Source organism: Cherax quadricarinatus, chromosome 9 (genome assembly GCF_038502225.1).
Source record: "Cherax quadricarinatus isolate ZL_2023a chromosome 9, ASM3850222v1, whole genome shotgun sequence".
In the NCBI taxonomy this organism is placed as follows: Eukaryota; Metazoa; Arthropoda; class Malacostraca; order Decapoda; family Parastacidae; genus Cherax; species Cherax quadricarinatus.
Window position 1 is genome coordinate 20,615,692 of NC_091300.1, and position 22,025 is coordinate 20,637,716.

The window sequence follows — 22,025 nt, forward strand, 5'->3', positions numbered from 1 at the left end:
ATTATTAGTATATTCTTACAACAAAATCTTGCTGTGACTGATACGACAAAAATTTGCTGGCAAAAATAATGGTACACAGTCTGCGAAAAAATTAGAGGAATGAGACACTGCTGGCATACGAAAAAAAGACACACATAGAAATAAATGGATAATTTGGTATACTGGGGTGAATATCACTGCATGAAATACAATGACAATTACTGGAGAATACAACGCTGAAAGAATACAATAAAAAAAAATGAATCACTTCACACAGAGTGACTGACTGGTACACTACACAATAATACTTACTAGAGACAGGAGTAGCATAAAGAAAAACACAGATAAAAAAAAATATAAGATGAGTGAAAACACTGAAAAACACAAGGTTTAGAGTACACAAGCAATTTACTATAAATGTCTCACACACGCAAATGTCTTTAAATGCAAGAAAAATGTCTCTAAATTATCACTGAAATCTGTAGTAGTCGGGTGATTACTGGTGATGAGGGTAGGTTGTAGGTTGTCCTGCGCGGTGATGACTGACGCCTCCTACACTCACTGTTGTCGGAAGAAAAGCGCTCTCTCGGTGAACTCCCATAATTGGGTTTTATCGTTGGCGCTCACCTACAATCTCTTGACCAATTATGCGAGCCAAAACAGTAGTAGGACCCGGTACAAGGGTCCAAACAACCACAGGTAGATGAGGTGGGTGGCTGGTGGTGAGTGGTTGGTGGTGTTTGTGGAGGGAGAGTGTGTGGTGGGTGAGACAACTCGCTGGCGCGCGACGCCGTCCACTCTACCCACGAAGGTGGCTTGATAAGCCACTATGCCACAGGAATGGTGAAAACCACTCTTAGCATCCAACAGGGAGCACAAAGCGATATAGACAATACTTCAGAGGAACTTGGCTTACTTCTTACTGCGTGGCTTACTTCTCTCTCTCAGCTGGGTTAGAAGCTGGGTTGGCTGACTGGCTTACCCCACGAGAATGGCTGGCTGGAAGACGTGTAACGATGCACAAAGCACGGAGGAGCAGTTGGATGACAGGAGACAGGCTGGATGATAGGCTGACTGGCGTTCACTTCCACAGTCTGGCTTACTGACTGGCTTAATTGCAAAATCCGGGTCAACCCCTCGGAGATTGAAGCAATTAGCACACGAACTAAGCCAGGAAGCTTGAAACGGCTGCAACAGGCTTGCAGGCTGAAGGTTGTGAGCGAGGGTAAGCGGCTGGCTGGAGGTTCACCTTTGACCCTGCCGGCTACTCACAAACAGACTTCTAACGTCTTGAATTACTCGTAAAAACTAAATCCACGCTCCACACCAGTGCCACCATTTATCATGTGGGAGTTCGACACGTGGATTAGGTAAGAAATACTCACGTAGGCTGGTATTACGTATAATTACAGACAAGGTGGGTTGCGCCCTTACAGCCGTGACCTGCCTCCTTGCTCACTCTCGTATCACTGGGTGACTGGCCGCCCAGTACCCATATGTGAGAGGGTCTTTGAATACTGCCAGGTCAGCACATGAGTTCAGACAGTGACTCAGGCAGAGACGGTTGGTCGTGAGTCAACTGGCAGAGTGGTTACTGGTAACTGGTTACTACTACTGAGATTGCTTCTAGTAACTAAGTAACAGCTATATTACCTTGCTTCTAGTAACTATGTAACAGCTATATTACCTTGCTTCTAATAACTATGTAACAGCTATATTACCTTGCTTCTAATAACTATGTAACAGCTATATTACCTTGCTTCTAGTAACTATGTAACAAAGCTATATTACCTTGCTTCTAGTAACTATGTAACAGCTATATTACCTTGCTTCTAGTAACTATGTAACAGCTATATTACCTTGCTTCTAATAACTATGCAACAGCTATATTACCTTGCTTCTAATAACTATGTAACAGCTATATTACCTTGCTTCTAATAACTATGTAACAGCTATATTACCTTGCTTCTAGTAGCTATGTAACAAAGCTATATTACCTTGCTTCTAGTAACTATGTAACAGCTATATTACCTTGCTTCTAGTAACTATGTAACAGCTATATTACCTTGCTTCTAGTAACTATGTAACAGCTATATTACCTTGCTTCTAGTAACTATGTAACACAGATACATTACCTTGCTTCTAGTAACTATGTAACACAGCTATATTACCTTGTTTCTAGTAACTATGTAACAAAGCTATATTACCTTGCTTCAATTACGTAATAGCTATATTACCTTGCTTCAACTATGTGACAGCTATATTACCTTGCTTCTAATAACTATGTAACAGCTATATTACCTTGCTTCTAATAACTATGTAACAGCTATATTACCTTGCTTCTAATAACTATGTAACAGCTATATTACCTTGCTTCTAGTAACTATGTAACAGCTATATTACCTTGCTTCTAGTAACTATGTAACACAGCTACATTACCTTGCTTCTAGTAACTATGTAACACAGCTATATTACCTTGTTTCTATTAACTATGTAACAAAGCTATATTACCTTGCTTCAATTACGTAATAGCTATATTACCTTGCTTCAACTATGTGACAGCTATATTACCTTGCTTCTAATAACTATGTAACAGCTATATTACCTTGCTTCTAGTAACTATGTAACAGCTATATTACCTTGCTTCTAATAACTATGCAACAGCTATATTACCTTGCTTCTAGTAACTATGTAACAGCTATATTACCTTGCTTCTAGTAACTATGTAACACAGCTACATTACCTTGCTTCTAGTAACTATGTAACAAAGCTATATTACCTTCCTTCAATTACGTAATAGCTATATTACCTTGCTTCAACTATGTGACAGCTATATTACCTTGCTTCTAATGACTATGTAACAGCTATATTACCTTGCTTCTAGTAACTATGTAACAGCTATATTACCTTGCTTCTAGTAACTATGTAACAGCTACATTACCTTGCTTCTAGTAACTATGTAACAGCTATATTACCTTGCTTCTAATAACTATGCAACAGCTATATTACCTTGCTTCAAGTAACTATGCAACACAGCTATATTACCTTGCTTCAACTATGTAACACAGCTATATTACCTTGCTTCTAGTAACTATGTAACAGCTATATTACCTTGCTTCTAGTAACTATGTAACAGCTATATTACCTTGCTTCTAATAACTATGTAACAGCTATATTACCTTGCTTCAAGTAACTATGTAACAGCTATATTACCTTGCTTCAAATATGTAACACAGCTAGATTACCTTCAACTATGCAACACAGCTATATCACCTTGCTTCTAGAAACTATGTAACAGTTATATTACCTTGCTTCTAGTAACTATGTAACTTATATTACGTTGCTTCAAATATGTAACACAGCTAGATTACCTTCAACTATGTAACACAGCTGTATTACCTTGCTTCTAGTAACTATGTAACACAGCTACATTACCTTGCTTCTAGTAACTATGTAACAAAGCTATATTACCTTGCTTCAATTACGTAATAGCTATATTACCTTGCTTCAACTATGTGACAGCTATATTACCTTGCTTCTAGTAACTATGTAACAGCTACATTACCTTGCTTCTAGTAACTATGTAACAGATATATTACCTTGCTTCTAGTAACTATGTAACAGATATATTACCTTGCTTCTAATAACTGTGACAGCTATATTACCTTGCTTCTAGTAACTATGTAACAGCTATATTACCTTGCTTCAACTATGTGACAGCTATATTACCTTGCTTCTAATAACTATGTAACAGCTATATTACCTTGCTTCTAATAACTATGTAACAGCTATATTACCTTGCTTCTAGTAACTATGTAACAGCTATATTACCTTGCTTCTAGTAACTATGTAAAAGCTATATTACCTTGCTTCTAGTAACTATGTAACAGCTATATTACCTTGCTTCTATGTAACAGCTATATTACCTTGCTTCTATGTAACAGTTATATTACCTTGCTTCTAATAACTATGTAACAGCTACATTACCTTGCTTCTAATAACTATGTAACAGCTATATTACCTTGCTTCTAATAACTATGTAACAGCTATATTACCTTGCTTCTAGTAACTATGTAACAGCTATATTACCTTGCTTCTAGTAACTATGTAACAGCTATATTACCTTGCTTCTAGTAACTATGTAACACAGCTACATTACCTTGCTTATAGTAACTATGTAACACAGCTACATTACCTTGCTTATAGTAACTATGTAACACAGCTACATTACCTTGCTTCTAGTAACTATGTAACACAGCTATATTACCTTGCTTCTAGTAACTATGTAACAGCTATATTACCTTGCTTCTAGTAACTATGTAACAGCTATATTACCTTGCTTCTAGTAACTATGTAACAGCTATATTACTTTGCTTCTAGTAACTATTTAACAGCTATATTACCTTGCTTCTAGTAACTAAGTAACAGCTATATTACCTTGCTTCTAGTAACTATGTAACAAAGCTATATTACCTTGCTTCAATTACGTAATAGCTATATTACCTTGCTTCAACTATGTAACAGCTATATTACCTTGCTTCTAATAACTATGTAACAGCTATATTACCTTGCTTCTAGTAACTATGTAACAGCTATATTACCTTGCTTCTAGTAACTATGTAACAGCTATATTACCTTGCTTCTAGTAACTATGTAACAGCTATATTACCTTGCTTCTAGTAACTATGTAACAGCTATATTACCTTGCTTCTAGTAACTATGTAACAGCTATATTACCTTGCTTCTAGTAACTATGTAACAGCTATATTACCTTGCTTCTAGTAACTATGTAACAGCTATATTACCTTGCTTCTAATAACTATGCAACAGCTATATTACCTTGCTTCTAATAACTACGTAACAGCTATATTACCTTGCTTCTAGTAACTATGTAACAAAGCTATATTACCTTGCTTCTAGTAACTATGTAACAGCTATATTACCTTGCTTCTAGTAACTATGTAACAGCTATATTACCTTGCTTCTAGTAACTATTTAACAGCTATATTACCTTGCTTCTAGTAACTATGTAACACAGCTACATTACCTTGCTTCTAGTAACTATGTAACACAGCTATATTACCTTGCTTCTAGTAACTATGTAACAAAGCTATATTACCTTGCTTCAATTACGTAATAGCTATATTACCTTGCTTCAACTATGTGACAGCTATATTACCTTGCTTCTAATAACTATGTAACAGCTATATTACCTTGCTTCTAATAACTATGTAACAGCTATATTACCTTGCTTCTAGTAACTTTGTAACAGCTATATTACCTTGCTTCTAATAACTATGTAACAGCTATATTACCTTGCTTCTAGTAACTATGTAACAGCTATATTACCTTGCTTCTAGTAATTATGTAACAGCTGTATTACCTTGCTTCTAATAACTATGTAACAGCTATATTACCTTGCTTCTAATAACTATGTAACAGCTATATTACCTTGCTTCTAATAACTATGTAACAGCTATATTACCTTGGTTCTAGTAACTATGTAACAGCTATATTACCTTGCTTCTAGTAACTATGTAACACAGCTACATTACCTTGCTTCTAATAACTATGTAACAGCTATATTACCTTCTAGTAACTATGTAACAGCTATATTACCTTGCTTCTGGTAACTATGTAACAAAGCTATATTACCTTGCTTCTAGTAACTATGTAACAGCTATATTACCTTGCTTCTAGTAACTATGTAACAGCTATATTACCTTGCTTCTAGTAACTATGTAACAGCTATATTACCTTGCTTCTAGTAACTATGTAACAAAGCTATATTACCTTGCTTCTAGTAACTATGTAACAGCTATATTACCTTGCTTCTAGTAACTATGTAACAGCTATATTACCTTGCTTCTAATAACTATGTAACAGCTATATTACCTTGCTTCTAATAACTATGTAACAGCTATATTACCTTGCTTCTAGTAACTATGTAACACACATCAATGTCATTCTGTGGCTCGTCTTCAAATCTTTATTTTTTTTATCAACTGCGCACCTCTTTCAATGGGGAGGCACCTGGTCCAAGGATCTTCAGCTACCTTAGCTGTCTTCAGATCAAACCTGATGTCCCACTTTCCTGGAGCCATATGATACTTATGGGTTTAGCGCTTCCCCACATATTTAATAATAATAATAATAATACCAATAAATATTAATAACAAAGGTTGAGCACCGTGTATGGGGGGAGTTGGATACCTTTTTATGTTTACGTGGGGTCGTCCAGGAGAGCGAAACGTTGCCACATTAGTTGCACCTGTGTCCTTTTACTTAACATTTTGTTGGTAATTCCACCAACATTATTACACTGCCTCTTTAATCTTCGTCGACTGTTGACATTATTGGTTTCTGACTTCTTAAACCAGACCTACTCTTTAAACTGTGCATGGAGTGTCACCACTACTTCCACATCTAGTGCATGTGTGCGAGCGTGTTCAACACCTGCAATGCGGTCACTACTAGGTGTTGCTGTCGGGGGAGGGCGCGGTGGGTGGTGAGGGGTAAGAAGAGCAATGGGGGATGGGGAGACGGGAAGGTCCGAGGGAGGGGAAGAGATAAGCGACAGGGGTAGCAGACCGGTAGAAGTTGCCGAGGAAGGGGATGGCTAGAGTGGAAATCGGGAGGAGTAAGGGGACGACCGGAAAGAGTGGAAGGGGACCGGTAGGAGTGGGAGTGAATGGAGAAGGGGGATGGGTAGGGGTAGTAGTGGTAGGAAGAGAATGGTTGGAATCACAGTATCCAGGAGAGAGTCGAGAGCAATTAATGAAATTGGAAAATCCAAAGCTAATATTTAACTCGTACAAAATCCAGAGCAAAAAACCACTGACAATAGCAAAGAAGTGTGTGAAATACTAGTGTCAATAAGACACTGTGTTCAGTGAGCCATTAATCTGACTAAAGATTGACAATCCGAACGAGAGACTAAATTTCGTCATCTCCAAAATTTCAAACAAATCATAATCCCACTCGACTGCATCAAAAAAAAGCCACTGATATGTCCATGAACTCTGCCCCAGGCCCAGACTCCTTGTTCATCAAGAACTGCACAAAATCCGTAGCACGATTCTTATATATTTATGGAGAGAAAGCCTAGACACCGGTGGGGTCACCCACGGTCGATACAAATAACAGACAATAGCCGCACTCCACAAATGTCGCACCAAAACAATAACGAACTATGGACCGATAGCACTGACGTACCATATCAAAATCTTTGAAGTTTTAAGAAGCAAGATCGCTAACTATATGGATTCGAAACAACTGAACAACCCCAGCTCCTGCCTCTCTCAACTACTAGACCACTATGACAAGTGTGCTAGATCTAGGATGATCTATAAGACAAAATGCAGATGCAGTATACACAGACTTTGCCAAAGCCTTCAGTTTGTGATATCATGGTACAACAGCGCATAAAATGCATGGAATAGGAACAACTGTAGAAGTGGGCAGATGGATTATTAACTTTTTAACAAATAGAAGGCACCACACCTCCAGTCACACTATCATACGTCAGCATGGATCCCACAACTGATAAGATAAATATAGACATTAGAGGAAGAGAGGTTCGCAACGATACTGGTATCGTAATTGAGAGGAATGAACTACAAGCGAGGCTTACAGTAAGGTACTTAACCTAACAATAGTAAGACTAGAATAAGGTTAAGAGGCGGACTAAACACTACACTTGGATCACCGTAAACAACACTAGATAAATACACTTAACAAGAGTACGCCTCCCACCATCCCACCTTCACTACCACAATGACCTTCCTTGTAAACAAATGGGTGAGGACAAGACTGTTAGAAAACATGCTAGATTGCTTAGCAACATGAATAAAGAAAAAAAAAAGGCACAACTGTACACAGAAAAATACTATTAATTAATTCACGTATGACGTGATCCCGCGTGTGATTCAGGGCGTGTGATCCCTAAGGAAGCAAGTGATATACAAAGCAAATTTTATCAAAATTATGTAACAGCTAAATACTGAAGCAAGACACCAAAAGCAGAACTCTGTGCCTGTAACTGCAAATACACAGGCACACGCGCACACTTGCAACCACATATAGATAAATACACACACTGGCAACAAAGCACACAGCAAAGTATTAATAACCGCGATAATTTACTTATAGAAAACTGTCGTAGAATCACTGTTGTCGACGGAAAGGAGAAGGTGAGATGAAGAAAGAGGAAAGGAGTGAGAGGGAGAAAGTGCAAGAGGGGAAGGGAAAAGGGAGAGGGAAAAGGGAGAGGGAAGGAGGAAAAGGGGAAGGAGGAAAAGGGGAGAGGGGGAAGGGGAAGGAGGAAAAGGGGAGAGGGGGAAGGGGAAGGAGGAAAAGGGGAGAGGGGAAAAGGGGAGAGGGGAAAGGGGAAGGAGGAAAAGGGGAAGGAGGAAAAGGGGAGAGGGGGAAGGGGAAGGAGGAAAAGGGGAGAGGGGGAAGGGGAAGGAGGAAAAGGGGAGAGGGGGAAGGGGAAGGAGGAAAAGGGGAGAGGGGGAAGGGGAAGGAGGAAAAGGGGAGAGGGGGAAGGGGAAGGAGGAAAAGGGGAGAGGGGGAAGGGGAAGGAGGAAAAGGGGAGAGGGGGAAGGGGAAGGAGGAAAAGGGGAGAGGGGAAAAGGGGAGAGGGTAAAGGGGAAGGAGGAAAAGGGGAGAGGGGGAAGGGGAAGGAGGAAAAGGGGAGAGGGGGAAGGGGAAGGAGGAAAAGGGGAGAGGGGGAAGGGGAAGGAGGAAAAGGGGAGAGGGGGAAGGGGAAGGAGGAAAAGGGGAGAGGGGGAAGGGGAAGGAGGAAAAGGGGAGAGGGGGAAGGGGAAGAAGGAAAAGGGGAGAGGGGGAAGGGGAAGAAGGAAAAGGGGAGAGGGGGAAGGGCAGGAGGGAGAAAAGACAGAAAGGGGGAGAAGGAAGTGCGAGGAAGGGGAAGAGGGGAGAGAGAGGAAGGGCAAGAGGGGAGAGAGAGGAAGGGCAAGAGGGAGAGAGAGGAAGGGCAAGAGGGAGAGAGAGGAAGAAAGGGAGGGCAGTAGCAGCCTAGTCTCTCAACGACGGTAGTCCTACAATGACTAGAGCTAGTCACTGCAGGACATTATTCTCATCAAACACTGCCCCACTGAGCACACTCTCCGCCTGTGTCACTTACCCTCGTTAGTCATCGTGTCAATCTGTCAGGGCCCTATACATCAGCTCCTTCACTCTTCCCCAGCCAATTTCTATGGCTGTAGGGGAGACGGTCACAAATGCAGAATAGGAGTCTTGCATGATGACTTATACGCAACCATGCGTATAAGTCATCATGCATACATGCCAGAACACTCAAGGTGGCAGGCACACATAGAAGGCAACACTCACACACAAGTTGACCCTCTGGCGAAGGTGCAACTATCCTGTTCCGGATCTTGCCACTATTTTTTATCGTAACCCACGTCTCCACAACACAAACAAAAGTCTCCCTCCAACGCACACCATAAAACGCCGCCACAATCCCAGTAATGCTTGTGAAAGAGTACCTTTCAACATTACCTTAACCCTTTAAATTGACCTCACCGTCACTTAATGTCCCCTAAGCTTACATTATATCCCTGTTTACCTATCATGTCTGGAAGCGGATTTATAGTTAATGTTAAAAGTCTAATTGCACGTAACTACAACATTCCCGCTCATCCTTCCGAGTATAGGCAATTTCCACTCCCAAGACTTAAAGAGTTCGACTAAGCAATTTCCCAGAATCCCTTCAGAAATGTTAACTTGCTTACACTCCAACAGCACATCAAGCCGTTAAAAATCCACGTCTCCAATCACTCGTTCCAACACTCAAAAGCCTGTTGGATGCTCAAGCCCTTACCATTCAAAACTTTTTTTTTCCTCTCCCTTCAAACCACCCCAGGGCGACCACTACCACTTTTTCCTTCCATCCCAGATTTATACACTCTTGGTCATTATCCAATCCTACTCCATCATTAAAAGTTCAAACCACGTTACCTCCTCCGCTCTCTGAATTATACCTCTAGTAACCAATATTACCTTTCAATTTCTATGTTCTCAATTCTCTGCATATTCACACCACAAATTGCTCTCAAACCTGCCATCTCCACGGCATCTAGCCTTTACCTCGCTGCAACGTTTAAAAGCCCATTTAATAGTGTGCCCTAGCGAAACTTCTTTTCGCAGACATCTAAGCATATCATATACCTTTTTCCCCTCGTCTATTTTATGGTTTATCTCACCTTTCATGGAACCATCTGCAGACATGTCCACTCTCTTTAAGGTCTAACTACCGGACAAGTTCCCAACAGTCCCAAACCTTAGCCTCAGTCTTTGAATAAAAACTGTTTTACTTTCAGTAATTTACTACTTATTCAACATATTTGCAATATCTACGACACTGCTTCCCTGCCCAACCTATCTTATACCCTTTGTAAATCAATACACGTGACAAATAATTCCTTACCTTGTTATTCATTGATATGCTTCAATGTAAACATGGTACACATCCCCTACACATCTGATACCCTTCCCAAAACTACCTTTGTCAGCATACTTTCTATTTTACCTCTAACTTTTTCAATAATACTTCTACCATATACTTAACTAGATATACTCGAGCTTATTCCCTATAATTCATACACTCTTGTCCCCCCCATTTCCTTATACCTCTTCCTTCTTTCTTCCAATATTTGTTTGTACATTCCACGGTCTCCTTTAGTTTGTTCGGTATCACTTCTCTCATACCCACTAACACCATTCTCATTTTTACTACATCTACCTCTGTAGCTACCACTAAATAATGATCACACAAATCTCTCTCCTCGAAATATTCACATCTTGAAGTCCCACCATTAACATTTGACCTACTAATATATAGTCAAACTGCTGTCACTGCGCACTACATCATATACATATTCTACATATTTATATTAAGCTTTTAAATCTCTGCACAAAATTCAATTTAAACCAGCAAATAATAGAGCCTACTAGACTGGAGAATACACTAGACCTCATCTTCACTAACAATGATGATCTGATAAGAAATGTCACCATATCAAAAACAATATACTCAGATCACAACATAATTGAGGTCCAGACATGTATGCGTGGAGCCCCAGACCGACAAAATGAGACTAGTCACGAGGGAGCATTCACCAAATTCAACTTCAATAACAAAAACATAAAGTGGGACCAAGTAAACCAAGTCCTAACCGATATAAGCTGGGAAGATATACTAAGCAACACAGACCCAAACTTATGCCTAGAACAGATTAACTCGGTGGGACTCGATGTATGCACAAGGCTTATTCCTCTAAGAAAAAGGAGGAGTAGATGTAAAATAGAAAGAGACAGGCGCTCCCTTTACAGGCGACGGAAAAGAATAACAGAGCGGCTAAAAGAGGTCAATATATCTGAAATGCGCAGGGAGACACTGGTCAGAGAAATAGCAAGCATCGAACTTAAGCTAAAAGAATCCTTTAGGAGTCAGGAATCGCGGGAAGAACTAAAAGCTATAAATGAAATCGAAAGAAACCCAAAGTATTTCTTCTCCTATGCCAAATCAAAATCGAGAACAACGTCCAGTATTGGGCCCCTACTTAAACAAGATGGGTCCTACACAGATGACAGCAAGGAAATGAGTGAGCTACTCAAGTCCCAATATGACTCAGTTTTTAGCAAGCCGCTAACCAGACTGAGAGTCGAAGATCAAAATGAATTTTTTATGAGAGAGCCACAAAATTTGATTAACACAAGCCTATCCGATGTTATCCTGACGCCAAATGACTTCGAACAGGCGATAAATGACATGCCCATGCACTCTGCCCCAGGGCCAGACTCATGGAACTCTGTGTTCATCAAGAACTGCAAGAAGCCCCTATCACGAGCCTTTTCCATCCTATGGAGAGGGAGCATGGACACGGGGGTCGTCCCTCAGTTACTAAAAACAACAGACATAGCCCCACTCCACAAAGGGGGCAGTAAAGCAACAGCAAAGAACTACAGACCAATAGCACTAACATCCCATATCATAAAAATCTTTGAAAGGGTCCTAAGAAGCAAGATCACCACCCATCTAGAAACCCATCAGTTACACAACCCAGGGCAACATGGGTTTAGAACAGGTCGCTCCTGTCTGTCTCAACTACTGGATCACTACGGCAAGGTCCTAAATGCACTAGAAGACAAAAAGAATGCAGATGTAATATATACAGACTTTGCAAAAGCCTTCGACAAGTGTGACCATGGCGTAATAGCGCACAAAATGCGCGCTAAAGGAATAACAGGAAAAGTCGGTCGATGGATCTATAATTTCCTCACTAACAGAACACAGAGAGTAGTCGTCAACAGAGTAAAGTCCGAGGCAGCTACGGTGAAAAGCTCTGTTCCACAAGGCACAGTACTAGCTCCCATTTTGTTCCTCATCCTCATATCCGACATAGACAAGGATGTCAGCCACAGCACCGTGTCTTCCTTTGCAGATGACACCCGAATCTGCATGACAGTGTCTTCCATTGCAGACACTGCAAGGCTCCAGGCGGACATCAACCAAATCTTTCAGTGGGCTGCAGAAAACAATATGAAGTTCAACGATGAGAAATTTCAATTACTCAGATATGGTAAACATGAGGAAATTAAATCTTCATCAGAGTACAAAACAAATTCTGGCCACAAAATAGAGCGAAACACCAACGTCAAAGACCTGGGAGTGATTATGTCGGAGGATCTCACCTTCAAGGACCATAACATTGTATCAATCGCATCTGCTAGAAAAATGACAGGATGGATAATGAGAACCTTCAAAACTAGGGAGGCCAAGCCCATGATGACACTCTTCAGGTCACTTGTTCTATCTAGGCTGGAATATTGCTGCACTCTAACAGCACCTTTCAAGGCAGGTGAAATTGCCGACCTAGAAAATGTACAGAGAACTTTCACGGCGCGCATAACGGAGATAAAACACCTCAATTACTGGGAGCGCTTGAGGTTTCTAAACCTGTATTCCCTGGAACGCAGGAGGGAGAGATACATGATTATATACACCTGGAAAATCCTAGAGGGACTAGTACCGAACTTGCACACGAAAATCACTCACTACGAAAGCAAAAGACTTGGCAGACGATGCACCATTCCCCCAATGAAAAGCAGGGGTGTCACTAGCACGTTAAGAGACCATACAATAAGTGTCAGGGGCCCGAGACTGTTCAACTGCCTCCCAGCACACATAAGGGGGATTACCAACAGACCCCTGGCAGTCTTCAAGCTGGCACTGGACAAGCACCTAAAGTCAGTTCCTGATCAGCCGGGCTGTGGCTCGTACGTTGGTTTGCGTGCAGCCAGCAGCAACAGCCTGGTTGATCAGGCGCTGATCCACCAGGAGGCCTGGTCACAGACCGGGCCGCGGGGGCGTTGACCCCCGAAACTCTCTCCAGGTAAACTCCAGGTAATATTATTTAAAATATTTATATTAACCTTAAAAAATATCATGCGAACTTATTCACAGATTAATTATATATCTGCACTCTCGGTTCTGGCTTACTGTATATTTGTAGGTGACAAAATATAAACCTTAATTTTTTTTTTTAAATATTAAAATCGAATATAGTGCTATAAGTTTAATATAGTTTTTAATTGTTGAAAAAAATCTGAAAATCTTCAGTATAACATGGAACCACTAGGCCAGTTTCCTGACCTAGTGGTTCCTAGTGTTACAGTTCAGCACTTTCTCTTATTCTTCCCCATACTCTTAGCCCTTCATTTTCAACTACTACTTTCATCTCCAGGTTCAAGCCTACATTTCCAGCCGAACGCCTGCATCTCCAGCGCTCACTGCCCCCCCCCTCCCACTGTTCAAGCTCACACCCCCACATTTCTAGTTGAAATTCCTTCATATCCTGCCTCTACCCCAATTCGTTGATGCCATCATTACCCCCATTAGCAGACACCATCACCCCCTACACCACAACCCGCATCACTATACACAGACTCCAAACACCACCCCCACGCCGTCCCCCCACACACACTCCTTCCCTCACGAGCAGTAGATCAAGACTGACAATCATTTTAAGGTTCAAAAGACATGACGCAAGATGGCCACCGGAGATTTTTTCTGGCATGTAATAAGAAGTTTTAGGCACAGGTACACAAGTACGATTATCATACATGGTGTAAATTACCTAGGATAACCCTCCTCCCCCCAAAAAATCCATAATAGTATGGAGTTTTTTTTTTTTTTGCGTGGGTGGACACCCTACCTTCCTTTCTACGGGCACGGCAATTCCTCGCTCCATAACGCCATTATGTGAACACAATATCGCTCTAGACTCCTAGTCACATGTAAAGTGAGATTTCTTCGTTACTGAGATAACACTAACCAGCAAGCACTCCAATATTAGTTTGCATTTGAGTAAAATGAAACTATTAAGCATTAAAACATTCACATACATTATACAAATCAATTATAACTTATTAGCTGATGGTTCACACTTGCTTCCTTTCCTGATCAATCGTCAGCAGTAGTGGTTGCCTGCGTCGCCACGACTCTTGGTACCTAGTCAGCACTCGTAGAGTTGAACATTAAAATGGTATAAAATACCGACAGGTTGTTAGGTAAGACACATATGCAACAGTTAGGTATCTTTATTATGAAACGTTTCGCCTACACAGTAGGCTTCTTCAGTCAAGTACAGAAAAGTTGATAGAAGCAGAAGATACTTGAAGACGATGTAATCAGTCCATCACCCTTAAAGTTTTGAGGTGGTCAGTCCCTCAGTCTGGAGAAGAGCATTGTTCCATAGTATGAAACAATATGGAGAAGTGACAGGATGGAGCTTTTATAGCGCCAGGAGGTGAGACGTAGGCCACTAGGAGAGGTAAGAACTCAGATGTTGAAAGGTTAGGTCCCTCTCAAACCCAGCCCCTCTCACTAGTGGAAGTTGTCGAAGTTGACTGCAGGTCTGTACCAAGATACCCTTGTGTTGCAGTGTCTGACAGATTGAACATTAAAATGGTATAAAATACCGACAGGTTGTTAGGTAAGACACATATGCAACAGTTAGGTATCTTTATTATGAAACGTTTCGCCTACACAGTAGGCTTCTTCAGTCAAGTACAGAAAAGTTGATAGAAGCAGAAGATACTTGAAGACGATGTAATCAGTCCATCACCCTTAAAGTTTTGAGGTGGTCAGTCCCTCAGTCTGGAGAAGAGCATTGTTCCATAGTATGAAACAATATGGAGAAGAAGTGACAGGATGGAGCTTTTATAGCGCCAGGAGGTGAGACGTAGGCCACTAGGAGAGGTAAGAACTCAGATGTTGAAAGGTTAGGTCCCTCTCAAACCCAGCCCCTCTCACTAGTGGAAGTTGTCGAAGTTGATTGCAGGTCTGTACCAAGATACCCTTGTGTTGCAGTGTCTGACAGATTGAACATTAAAATGGTATAAAATACCGACAGGTATGTTCAATCTGTCAGACACTGCAACACAAGGGTATCTTGGTACAGACCTGCAATCAACTTCGACAACTTCCACTAGTGAGAGGGGCTGGGTTTGAGAGGGACCTAACCTTTCAACATCTGAGTTCTTACCTCTCCTAGTGGCCTACGTCTCACCTCCTGGCGCTATAAAAGCTCCATCCTGTCACTTCTTCTCCATATTGTTTCATACTATGGAACAATGCTCTTCTCCAGACTGAGGGACTGACCACCTCAAAACTTTAAGGGTGATGGACTGATTACATCGTCTTCAAGTATCTTCTGCTTCTATCAACTTTTCTGTACTTGACTGAAGAAGCCTACTGTGTAGGCGAAACGTTTCATAATAAAGATACCTAACTGTTGCATATGTGTCTTACCTAACAACTCGTAGAGTTGTCTAGGTAGTTTCAGAACAGTCAAAATAAAGTGGTGAATTAATGGATATTGTGCTGTAGTTGCGCCAATCAGTGGATAACTACATGGTCTTTGTGTTGTGTGATTTTTTTTTTGTAGTTTGTGGCCTGAGTACTACAGTAAAAAGTCACCTTCGGGTTATGCAATTTACTAACAGTGTACGCCTATACCCGGAGAGTTTCGGGGGTCAACGCCCCCGCGGCCCGATCTGTGTTAATTTCAAACACTGTAAGTGTACAATAGTGTGTAAAGCCATGTGCAGTGAGCAGGTATTATGTGCTATTATGTTTGCCTATAGATTAGCAAGCTAGTGCCAAATACAATCTCAACCCAACGTTGAGTTTTATTTGCACATGAATAAGACAGCTGCCGCTACAGAAGGAAATTAAAAAAAAAATCAATTTGTTTATGATTGGTAACGATGCCACATGAAATTATCATTATAGATAGCAGTTTCGTTTTATCCTGGCAGACGTCCCAGTAACGGGGTTCCTCTATTACACGCATGGAGGAACTCTTACTGGGTTATCAGTGGAAGGTACAGTAGTGCGTGCTTAACCTATGAAGGTCACCACGCACAGATGCGGCGTCAATAGTCCCTACATCCTCCTCTCTGGGGCTAATTATTACATTTCGAGAAAATCGTTGTGCACGTTAATTAAGTCTTGCAGAGCCTGGGGAATGGCAAGGCAATCGATCCAAGGAAGACTGGGCTAAACAAACGCTTAAGCACAAAGTAAAAATTAATGTGATACATACATTCTGAAAAGTGCAGCAGCAGCAAATATTTCACTGTTGGTAAGACAGTGTTATAACAACACAAGCTCAGGTAACAAACTGATCGTCAGTATTCTAACTTCTGGAGAGCTCCGTATGTTCCCGTTTTCTGTTCGCGCTTCAAACTTTTTATCGTCTTTACATTTCATTTACTGGCGTTGCGATGTATTATAATTGGGTAATATTTATTAACAAGTTAAAATCTAACCTAAATCGAGAAATTTGTCAAAAACCATACGAGAAAAATCGCCTCAGAATTTACGAGGACACGCATCATGATTAGCATATCACAGTATGCATACCAAAGTTCGTAGTACGAAGTGTGTTGAGAGTATCAGAAAAATAAAAGATAATGGGGGGAAAACCATGAATATTTTATTTATGTGGAGGTACTAAACCGATAAGGTTAATACAATACCTGGGAAATGAAAGGTACTCAAGTCTAATCCAAGAAAGTGGCACACAGCTTTATTTCCCCTGGATCAAGATCCCTTCACTGGCGTCCAGGCACCTCCCTCATGAACTCTCCCGGACACAACTGTATGAACATATTCCTACTATGTACGCACGTACTATTTATAAGCAACTAGATAAAACACTATACTTTTATTTAAATAAAAGAAATACTTATTTACAGAGGACATCCGGTGTACCCAAGTGTACACACATACACCAGCCACTAGTCTTTGATCAACAAATGTGGTGACTTCCGCTACTTCTACGACAATGAACTGAGAAAGACACTTGGGGTTAACCCAGAAAGGTCAGGACCCCAGGATAACCCAAGAAAGCCAAGAATTGCAGCTCATTTCCGCTGGGATCCTTCCGTTCTTTACTTGCTATGGGACCCACGACAGTTAGCTAAATCTTAATTATTTACTGCTAGGTGAAAGAGGGCAGCAAGTGTATATGCTTATTCTTCTTAACTCTCCTGGTAAGCAAACCCAGTTTTAACAGACATTTTTACATATACAAGTCACTCAGCTCACACACTGAGGTCCGGGGTTCGAATCTCCCGGTACGGCTGGAAAACATTAAGGACGTGTTTCCAAGAGTCACCTGCTGTCCTTGTCCCTGTTCATCCATCAGTATAAAATAGGTACCTGGGTGTTAGTCGACTGGTGTGGGTCGCATCCTGGGACAAAACTGACCTAATTTACCCGAAATCAGCATAAGCGGCTTTCTATATAGTAGTATGTCATAGATGTCAGCTAGGACTGTATACCTTCTACATGTACTTGTAGTAAATAAAGATATTATTATTGTGGTGCCCTAACGCCAGATTATTATTATAATCAAAAAGAAGCGCTAAGCCACAAGGACTATACAGCGCTGCAACCCTAACGCCAGAAAATGTGCCCAACGATCACTCATCAATGAACTCCCCAGTCCCTTCCGTGCTTAACCTAACGTAACGATGCTCACAATTCCAAGTGCTACGCCAATTCCCTTTAATTACTTCTCGTTTATAGCACTGCTGCTCTTTCAATCTTACTCAGTACTTAACCCAGATAAATCAATGTTAACGAACAACGCAATATATTCAGGAAGAACATACATAGCTCAAATTGCATGTCACTATGGGAGAAATTTAGGACACGGCAGACCAAGAGCTGTAGTTATAGGAGGAGTTACTTACACTTGTAGAATGGATGGGTACAGTAGGTAACCACAAGGTATGGAAGACTGTATGGAGGGGTGGAGGAGCAACAGTAGAGGTGCACACACGTCCTCCACTTAGCCTCTCCTGCTGTCGTCTGCACATGTTCCCTCAACCTTATACTATTGTTTTCTTTTTTTTAATATTCTTGTTTGTCTTAACACCGTACACTTTTCCCTACTTATAAATAAACTGCTTTAGATTCTAAATAGGTTACCAAACAATAAAAAACATATAGGTATTTAATTTAAGGGAAAATAAAAGCTGAAGGTTGTAACAGAAAACGAAATGAGACAAATTCAAGATAAACTGAAGTATTATCAGTTCCACCAACCATGCTAAACAAATATTGATTTTTAGAATCCTAAATTATTATATTCATGAAGTAGTAGTAAGCCTGTAAGGTTCCTACATCACTTATTGAGACCCTAAACCCCTCAAGGGAGGTTCCTTGACGCTGGTGAGTGGTTCTTGATCCAGGGGATTATATCTGTGCTCCAGTTTCCTGAATTGAGCCTGAATACCTTCCATCCCCCCACATGCGCTGTATAATCGTACGGGTTTAGCGCTTTCCCATGATTATTATATTATACTGAGACCCTAAAATAAGTATTTCGTAAAAAATGTAAAGATAACCAAGTGTGTTTGCATAGTGTTATAATCTGCTCTTAAGACTATTCAGAGCATTAACCCTTAAAGGTTAGTAACCCAGGATAACCCCGAAGAGCTATCAGTATGGCTTTTTGGGTTATCCTAGGTAATTTACACTATGTATGATGATTGTACTTATGTATACCTGTGCCTAAATAAACTTACATTTAGATCATTTGTTCCTTTTTCCCAGGATGGGACTCACAACAGTTGGCTAACACCGTGGTACCTATTTACTGTTAGGTAAATATAGTAAGTGTTAACTTGCCCATACTTCTAGCCCCCGTGCAGTATTGAACTCGGAGCCTGGGGTTGAGTAGGATGCACTGTCAGTCAGCTACAAAGTACTTTGCAAATCATGCAGAATGGTTTTTCCTTCCAATTCCCTCATACAACTTACCAGCCTCTTCTGGTTGATTTCAATAGGGTAGTGAGGATATTATCAAGAACTCCACTGATAGCAATGTGAAATATCTGAAACCTGTTTTCATACAATTCAGTCAATATAGCAAATCACTGTGTGTTAAGAAATTATAGATTATTATATATAGGGGGAAGTGCTAAACCTGTAAGGGTTGTATAGGGAAGGAAAGTACAGGTGTAATTCATTGGATCAAGATCCTCTCACCAGCGTCAAGGAACATGCCTTGAGGGTAAGAGATCGTAATCTCCATTAAAGGTTGGACCATCAGAGGTGTTGAAGAATATGAAGTATCCACAACAATATGAATGTACATTTATGTATTATTATTTTAATTTCATGTAAAATAAATAACTAATTGTGTTTCAGTCACTGTGCAATCCAAGGAAGGTATCCATGTACAGCAAGCCCAACCCCCTTTACCTCAGTGCATGCAAAAGGAACAGCACATGACAATCATAAAATTCCATTGCAGCAAAATGTAAAATTATATATACATGAGTGTATATGTGTATGTATGTATGCCTGTACGCTTTTGCATGTATGCATAGATATGTACGTGTATAGACACGTGCATAATTGTGCATGAATATGCATGCATGTATATTATTCTTGGTATATGTGTGCATATGTATGGATGTATTAATGCAGAGGCACATACTATAAACTTTGGCACAGGTTATAAAGAGCCTGAGAGGACTGGAAGGCAAGCAGGCTTGATCCAAGGAAAGGTATGGTAAGTCCAATTCCTTGGATCAAGAGGTCATAACTGGTACTGAGCCATCTCCCTTAAGATAATTACTACACACATACATAAGCAAGAGACATTATGCTATTAAAATTCGTTTTTGAAAAAATCAGATACAGTCTGCTCTCTTATATGGTGAAAAAATACATCCAAAACCGAATGGTGAATGGAAAAGCCTTCATAGTATGCGCTCTTCAATTTTTGATGTACAGTATTTCAAAATTCTTTAGAAGTGCTAGAATTATGAGTATTGTACAATGAACTTTTACTGTTGTCAATGACATGCATACTCATTAGTTATTAATATATACATGGGGAAGTGCAAAAACCTGTAAGGGTCATACAATGTTTGGTTAATGGGAGGGATGCAGATCATCACATTGAATCCAAGGAAAGGGAGGGTAATATCAGTTCTTAAGATCAAGAACCCTTCTCCAGCATCAAGGCATAATCCCTTGAAGAGACATTTCTTATACACAAACGGTACTCTAGACGTCCAAAGGGCAATCTCCAGTAGTACTTCCAACATTAGAGATCCTGCCGGATAGCCACCTGATGTCTTACCAGAGGGTTACCTGACATCTCCCACATGATCCAATTTCTATCAGGGGAGTAGCCTAACCATGACAGCACTACCAATGGATGCTACATCAGAGCAGGACCAATAGCAATTCCTTTTCCTTGTCTAAGAGCTGGATTTCATAAAAAGAAGAACTAACATCACTAATAAAACCAGAGAGGGGAGGGAGGGATGGGGGTATTTAGATTTGCTTTGAGGAAGGGGAAAAGATCAGTTCCTCAGATAGGCTCTCTTCACTGAGGATGATGTGAAAGAAATACAGTGGACCCCCGCATAACGATTACCTCCGAATGCGACAAATTATGTAAGTGTATTTATGTAAGTGCGTTTGTACGTATATGTTTGGGGGTCTGAAATGGACTAATCTACTTCACAATATTTCTTAGGGGAACAAATTCGGTCAGTACTGGCACCTGAACATACTTCTGGAGTGAAAAAATATCATTAACCGGGGGTCCACTGTACTAGAAACTGGAGGAATCACAATATTAAAATCCAAGCATAATTGTAATTAAACCCTAGTAAACATTAATGAAAGAAATAATGAATTCAAACTTCGTATGTGACTGAAAGATTTTGAGTAGATTTAGATTTATTAAATATAATAAAGTTGATATACAATAATGTGTTTGCTGTAAAAAATGAGATTCTTATACACATCTCTGGACGGAAACTTTAATCTCAAGTTATAAAATTATATTATTACTTAATAACATACAGGTACACATACATGCTACACTTGATCATCTCATTTCTAAAAGGTAATGTACAATTATACTATCATGTACTAAGTACAGTGGTACCTCGGGATACGAACAGCTCAAAACTCAAACAATTATGTAAGTGTATTTATGTAAGTGCTTTTGTAAGTATTTTTGGGAGTCTGAAACAGATTAATCTAATTTACATTATTCCTTATGGGAACAAATTCGTTCGGTATCAGCACCCAAACAGCCTTCTGGAACGAAATAAATTCGTATCCCGAGGTACCACTGTAATTAAATTTTAAATAAAAGCAATTAATACAAATGAGCAAAAGATTCATATATAAAATAGTTTTTCTCATTTCTCTCTCAAAACTCGTTTTTCGTAACTGATCATATACTGTACATAAGTCTTGGATAGCCAACTGACAAAGGGAATGTATAAAAACTAGCAGAGCCAATATTATGAATGTATCAAAATGTAAATTGTGAGGGGGAAGGAAGCATATGAATAGCATTCTTAAACTTGTTTTTAAGACATCAGATTTTTATTATTTAAGACACACTTTGGTAGGCCCAGAGTGAACATAAGCAGTGCCATCTATAAAGCATGTTTATATGGTA

At 40.2% G+C, this 22,025-nt stretch overlaps 1 protein-coding gene across 4 annotated transcripts in view; it reads right to left on the bottom strand.

The window, feature by feature from the left end:
- Window positions 1-18,411, bottom strand: part of PCB (Pyruvate carboxylase) — a 194,496-nt gene extending 176,085 nt beyond the window's left edge. For 3 of the 4 annotated variants that reach the window (XM_070083295.1, XM_070083287.1, XM_070083294.1), the window contains exon 1: window positions 18,277-18,411. The gene's annotated coding sequence lies outside the window, so the exon portion shown is untranslated. The remainder of the gene's footprint in view (window positions 1-18,276) is intronic. The other variant, XM_070083288.1, reaches the window with a different exon arrangement.
- Window positions 18,412-22,025: the final 3,614 nt, after the last annotated feature.